Here is a 7,219-nt window from a genome sequence, read left to right as displayed (position 1 = left end):
TTCTAATTTTCCTCATTTACCCAGAACATCTGGTTACCTGACACCTTTTAGCTAATCCAGATATATAGTACTTGGACTTTCATTAAACCTCTACATTTTTTCTAGTTCTTTACAAAATAATCTCTGATGTCATTTTCCATTTAAGAAAACCAAATTGATACACTTCTCTACCTTTCTGACTGTATATTCTTCACAGCATATTTCACCATCACCTGACTAAATGAAAGCCCAAGTTTATTTACCAGTTCCAACCCCCAGCTCTTCTGTTGAATTGCATATTTCTTCAACCATGAGTCTCCCATTTCCTTGCCAAAGTTTAGTGTAGTGTTCCAGTTAATGGGGCATAGTTCAGTTTTGTGCTTTCATTAGAACATCAAAAATATATAACTTTTAATACAAAGTGAATATTTTCTTCCCTTACTTTTTCCTTCTCTCCCTCCCTTCTCCCTTCCCTCCCTCTTTCCTTCTCAATTCACAGGCCCAGCAACAGCACCTGCTTCACAGAAACAAGGCTGGTCCTGTTCTGATTTCTCTAGTCTTCCTTTAAAAACCAAGTCCCTCTTCCTGACACACACTGAAGTGAAAGAAAACACATAGAAGGAAAACACCACATGCAAAACAATTCCCTTTTTTGGAAGCAGGACATTTTTTCCCTTAATGTCTTCCACATCCCTGAAGTTCTCTTTGCCTTTGTCTCACAAACCTGGTGTGGAGGCAGGACATTTCCTAATTTTGTTGTCCAGAGCCTCTAAATCTGTTTCTCTCTCTAGCTACCTTACAGACTTCCTGCCATCTTTTGCCTCCCTCCATCTCTGGTAGCCGTGGGGTGTGTGTGTATGTGTGTGTGTGTGTGTGTGTGTGTGTGTGTGTGTGTGTGACTTCGCACTTGGGGGCTCACTTCTAATTAAGTAATTCAGGAAGCTAAAATGCACAGAACAACCGAATGAAACCTCAAATTAGAAGGAAAATGGCTCAAATGGGTCCCCATATCTGGGAGTTCTAGTTAAGCAAGCAAACAAAATGGGCCGGGACAAATGATTATTGTAATTCTGGAAAATTAGAAGAAAATGTAATTAGCTCCCCAGCTACTTCTTGTTCCTCAGCCTTCTTAGACTCTCTAGCCCCCACCATCCCCAGCCGTGAATTTATCCAAGGCTCCCTTATCCTCGCTAAAGTCCCTGCTGCAAAGCTGCGAGGGTTAACCGAGCTGGTACCCTAGCCTGCCAGCTAACCAAAGGAGAAAGCCTGTGGGGTTCTGAGCCCGCCCCTGCCAGGCCGCCCAGCCAATGGGCACCTGCAGGGACTGTAGCGCTGCGTCCTATTGGCTGCCGACCTACGTGCATAAGAAAGAAAGAGAGAGGCAGGCAGGGCAGCATTGTTATCTTAAGACACTCATCTGGTGTCTGAGTCTGCAGGTGACACCGCTTAGGTACGGAGCGCGGAGTCGGAGCGGGCACACGTCGGGATGGAATTCGCCTGCGTCTTACGCTGCGCGCGGCTTGTCGGGCAGCGCCTCCACTGAGCTCGGAGGATCCCGACAGGACTTGTCCAGGGACATGCACCTGCCGTGCGCTCCGAGGGCACCCGCAGGTCTCCAGGCAGCCGAGGTTGTGGTGAACCCGGAGGAACCGTCCCTGCCCATGTGCCAGGCACTGATTTCGGATGACAGAGAGGGCGGGTGAGTCTCTTTAGAGTTGGAACGAAGGCAAGATCTTGGGTTTCTCCTCGGTGGAGGGACAGGTGGAGGGACACCCCAGTTGGCTTTTCCACTTTCCTTACCTCTCCCACACCCCCATGCGCCCGGCCCAGCGCCGAAGCCCCACTTCAAAAATGCTTAGGGTGCCTGGGATTCTCGCTGCTCAGCGGGGAAGCAGCAGGCAAGTGGTCTAAGGCGGCGGCGGCGGCAGCAACAGCAAAGCGGAGAGCGAGAGAATTTGAAAAGAGACATCCGCTCCTTCTCACACGCTAAGCGGGAGGCATTCGCATTTCCCCAAATGAGAAAGAGCCACAAGAAATCATGAAGTAGAAACTTTGGAAAGCTGCCACTGGAGATGTTGCACAAAAATCTGGAATCTTTTAGGAGTCTCCTCCCAGTCGGTGGAGGTTTGGGGCGCAGCTGATACAGCAAGGAGGGCTCTTGCAAGGATTCAAGGTAACAGTGCAGGATTTCGGGATTTTTCTCTAACCCCTTTTCACTGTCCTTCTGATGTGTCCATTGGTAAGGGGTTCATTTGGCCCTCATCCAACCCCCTTGCCCTGGTGCCTTGCAGTTGCAGACAGAGGAAAGGATTCCACCTCTTTTAGTTTCTGTCTTGTGGATCTGAGCGGTAGACTTGGGGTTTAGCTGGAGATGGCTCTGGTATTGGCTCCTGGTGTTGCATGGCTGTCACAGGGCTTGGGCACTCTGCCTGACCTATATTGTTTTTGCCTGGCTTAAGTCCTCAAAGTTAGTGCAACTCCCATTAGCTTCAGAAAATCCAATCGGGCTGCATAATTGCAGAAATGACAAGGACTTTTGCTTGCTGAGCAGATGCTGGACTGAACTGTAAGAGATTCACTATATTTGGGGAGGACCCTAAAGATCTGATATCATGATGTACAATACATTGATATTCACATATTCATGGAGCCCGACATTATATGTCTTTAGAGGCCAGGCTCTTTCTCCCATGCCCATGCAGTCAGGGGGGAATAATTCTGAAGAGTGAACAGTGTTAGCTACAAACAATCTCCCTAGGGTGGTAGCAGGAGCCCCATTGATTGAGTTGAGGCTAACAGAGCACTAGAGACACTAGGGGAGAATATTGCTATGCTGAAGAGAAGGGTGTACTGGTATCAGCTAACAGATCGCTGCTCTCCTTTATTTCTGTGATCATCTGGGTACACAGTGTGGAATGCTGCCTGTGGCGTGTGTGCGTGTATGTGTGTGTGTGTTTGTGCTCACAGCTGTGTTTAGGAAGCTGGCTGCTCACAGAAAAAAATCAAGCTTGTGCAAAGCCCTGCCCTGGCCACAGATGCCTGCCCCTGCCCAGTTGGAGCCTGAACTCCTGAGTGCTGTTCTAGCCCAGAGGAGTTTTCTCCTTACCAAGTAGTCCCTCTGCATGGTACATATTTATCCAGGGTATGTAGACCTAAGCCGAATATTAACTAATAATCACACTAATGCACTGTAACATGATTGAACAGACCCTTCTGTAAAGAACTGTGTGTGTGCTCTTCCCTGCCCTGGGAGCCGGTTGCCCTGAGTAGGAGCAAATATTTTGTTAAAAGGATAACAATTATAAAAAGGCTGTGCTTGTAACTGGACAGTCTGAGCCTTATCCAACAGGGACAGTGAAATGTCAGCATAGACCAATCAGAAGGATAAAAGGTATATTATAAGTCAACTAATTTCTGCCTCTGTCCTTTTCCAGGTTGTGTGCATATTGAACTCTTCTCTCTCTCTTTCTCTCTCTCTCTCTCTCTCTCTCTCTCTCTCTCTCTCATGCAATGCCAGTATTAACCAAGCTGCTAAAGTATTTTATCATATCCCCTGGGGGGGCAGTCTGATGACATCAGGCAAAATGATGCTGGAGTTTGTGTGTTTTCCCTGTGACTTCACATAGTTGTGTGTATGATATTTGTTTAAGGCATGGCCTCCTGGAGTTCCTTTTCACCCAGAATAAGTTGCTTTGCAGCACTGAGGGCATGACCAAGCAATGCCACCACTATGTTACTGTCTTACCAACATTCATATCTCCTACCTACTCTGGCAAAAGATGCATACTTTGCTTCTTTGAGAAAGAATATAATCTAAAAAGATGCAGAACATGGATTCTGTGAAGTGTCTGAGGGCAAGGAAGCAAATGTTAGAGTAGCTAGCTTCAAAGATTTTGGCATTTGGGTTTCAGTCATAGGGAAGATACAAGCAATTCTTGACTCTTGCTTCCCTCTCCTCACCAAAAATGGAACTGGCTTCTTTCCCCCAGAATGGAGTGGTGTGTACTGCAATGGGGACACAAGAAAAGAAGTGAGGGCTGGGGAGAGCTGAAGGATCCCTCTCTGCTGGCACTGGCCTTGATTTGAGGATGGGAAACATCTCTTCTTGGCCCTCAAGATCATCTTCTGGGTGTTCCTTTCTGGCCTCCTGACAGGTTGTTTACTGAGCAAGGCCAGAGGGCACAGAACATCCCTGCTTCATCACCTCCTCCTGATCCCCTTTCCCAAGGCACAAGCTGGCCACTAGGGAGTGCAACATAAAAGAGATCCCCTTTGAGAGGGTGCTCCAAATTCCCTCTTGTTCACAAACAAGAGGTAGTCTGGAGACTGGAGACATTTGCGTGGGCACCTTCTGCTGACTGGGATGCTTAGTGTTGAGGTTTCTTGGTTAGTGTTTAGCAAAACACTGTGCAGTGTATTTTCGGTGATTCGACTTTTTCTCTTAAATAATAAGACCTTGTATACATTTTATAAAGGCTTCCTTTTCCAAAGGGCTGGGAGCTTTTTAATAGAGCTCCTCTAATTAATCCTCGCATGGTTTATTGTCTCATCTGTCTTTGATTACCTTAAGAAGTAGAGCTAGAACGATTTTAGCCTCCTTCTTAGAAAAGGGGAAAGAACCTCAGGAAGATATTTACTTCACACTGAGTCACACAACAATTAAGGAAAAACCACCAAATGGGATCTGGGTCTTACTGTTCCTACATTAACCCCAGGCTCTACTGGATTCTTCTAAGGAATGGTTTAATCTTAGCAATTGTGATCTGATGTAGTTGCTTGGTACTTTGCAAGACTTAGATCTTGCAGTGATCCAGGGCGACTCCTTTGGCACTAACCTGAGGTAGTGAGGGATAAAAGTCTTACATACCTTTGCCCTCAGTGATCTTACATTCTAGTTAGGAAAATAGGTGCACAGCTGGGAAAAGGTAAAGACAATGTAAGTTCTAAACAGCAGTTCAATACATAAGAAGTCAAAATGCTGACCTAATTAGTCTTCAATTGATTTGTACAGATAATGAGAGCTATCAGTTTTCAAAGGAGGAAGAATTTGAGTTAAGTATGAGGAATGAGTGGGATTTTTTTGGATAAAGAGGGATGGGGCAAAGGGTTCCAACTGATGGAGACAGTTGTCGAGATGGCTGGAAACCACAAGGCTTGCGTGATTCCTTGGGGTTTACCATGGGCTGTCTCTTCCCTTACAACCTGGAAAGAATATAGTTGTTTAATTATTTTAAACATAGATTAGCCAGGAGGAAATTGCCCTAGGATCCAGGCAGAGAGTTCTGAAATGTTGGGCCTCTCATTAGGCAGTGAAAATTAATGATGTAGCCTTTCACCCACCCTCAAGTCTATTCTACATACAATGGGAAAAATATTGCTCAAGGTCAGAGTGCTCATCAACATCATAAGCCAAAATTTGAATAAGGATAGTGGGAGAAAGCAGGCAAATTTCAAGAAATCATAAGGAAAATCTTCTTGTATTTTAGAATCAAAATCTCTTAAGAGAGAGCTTTGATTTTCCTCCATTTCCTATTTCCCCACCCAAATGTTCCTCTTGGGGTTTACTTGGAGCCGGCAAGATGCCAAAGCCCTTAGGCATTTAGCATTGAGCAGAAGATTTTCAATCTCAAGATTCTCGAACAGCCCCATGTTCATAACCTCTTGTCTCCCCTTCTCTTTCCCTTTTAATAAAACATATGCTGTAGCAGTTGCAACGGAGGAGACCACAAAAAAAGCAGCAGGGGGTGGGGTGTGGTATTGCCCGCAGCTGTACCATGGGGTACTGCGATTGCTCAGCTGAGCAGGAAAGGAAAGAGACAGTCTGCTAGCGTGGGCAGCACTAAGCAAGGGTCAAGGGCTGCTACCCACTAGGAGAAGACTGTGGCCAGTCAAGTGAACACATTTGCTCTGGAAATGGACTTCTTTCCCACAGATAAGGACATGGCAAACAACAAGTCCTCAGAGGACTGGCAACAGAACCACACTGTTTCTCAGTCTTCACTTTGAGACATCTGTTCAGATATCTCTGTTACATTTCTGTAATAGAGGCAGTTCCTATTGTGTGTGATAGTAGAATGACTTGTCAAAAGTCACACCATAACTGTTCTGAGATCAAGAGGAAAATCTCCAGGGACCCAGTCTGTTTTCATGCTTTACTCAGGAGTTCATTCTGTGAACAGGTCTCATTTACTTTCTCTTGAGAATATTACCCTAAGCTTTTCTGTCACCCTTGTTTCCTGTGTTAATGACCATGTAGCTGTGACACCTTCTCTCTTTACTCTTCAGAAGCATCAGCTGCCATCTTTGGGACCAATGTGGGGGCCCAGGCACATGAGTGTGTAGTTAGTGCTTGTGGATAAAGGCCTATTTTATTTGGGAGAGAAGTGACAGCTGGCTCAGTTATGCTTCAGCATGAAGGCTGCAGTGGATCAGCTTCCTCTGACAAATAAGGGACAGGTTGGCCTCTCTTTAAATTGTCACTCTGACATGCATAAGGAAGTAAAGTTGAATAGCACCAATATGGCTTGTGTCTTCAACAGCCAGTCCCACCATTCCTGTTACTGAAACTCAAATGTAATGCAGCTGTGTCTGGGATTGTGGACTGAGTAAAGAGAATGGCTAATATGGCACCTCACAGGACTGAGCTCTACCCTACACTGTCCAGTATGGTAGCCGCTACCCACGGGTGGCTCATGAGCACTTGAAATGTATGCCATAATGTAACACACACATTGGATCTGAAAATTTAGCTTAAAGAAAGGAATGTAAAATGTTTTATCAATAATTTTTATGTTGATTCCATGTTAAAATGATAATATTCTAGTTATATTGGATTAAATAAAATATATTATGATTAGTTTCACCCATTTCTTTTTACTTTTTAATATGGCTACTAGAAAAGTTAAAAATATGTCCATGGCTGGCAGTATATTTCTTTTTAACAGTGCTGGACCAGACCCTGCAGAGTATTGACAGGTTAAATGGGGAGAAAGGGCAGAGCTTGAGACAGAAGGAGCCAGAGACATAAAAAGAGAGAGAACATGGAGTCCACCCAGAGCTTTTCCAAGGCATTGGAGCTCTGGGTTCACGAGCAGAGTGAGAAAGGAGGCGGCCTAGTGGTTTTATCTTGATATTTTTGAGTGGTAATAGTAGAAATAGCCAAGTGTGTAATCTTCAGGATCTCAACCCAGAGTGTGAAGATGCACCAGTGAGGATTAGCTGGGTGTGTTTAATTTTTAAC

At 45.2% G+C, this 7,219-nt stretch overlaps 1 protein-coding gene across 2 annotated transcripts in view; it reads left to right on the top strand.

Moving 5' to 3' along the window:
• The first annotated feature begins 1,361 nt into the window (after window positions 1-1,361).
• The window catches only part of Brinp2 (BMP/retinoic acid inducible neural specific 2), a 94,914-nt gene continuing 89,056 nt past the window's right edge, over window positions 1,362-7,219 (top strand). Inside the window, exon 1 of one of the 2 annotated variants that reach the window (XM_074047394.1) lies at window positions 1,362-1,678. The gene's annotated coding sequence lies outside the window, so the exon portion shown is untranslated. Of the gene's footprint in view, window positions 2,153-7,219 lie in introns of both variants that reach the window. The other variant, XM_074047393.1, reaches the window with a different exon arrangement.

Source organism: Castor canadensis, chromosome 11, assembly GCF_047511655.1.
Source record: "Castor canadensis chromosome 11, mCasCan1.hap1v2, whole genome shotgun sequence".
Taxonomy (NCBI): Eukaryota; Metazoa; Chordata; class Mammalia; order Rodentia; family Castoridae; genus Castor; species Castor canadensis.
This window is presented reverse-complemented; position numbering and strand designations above follow the sequence as displayed.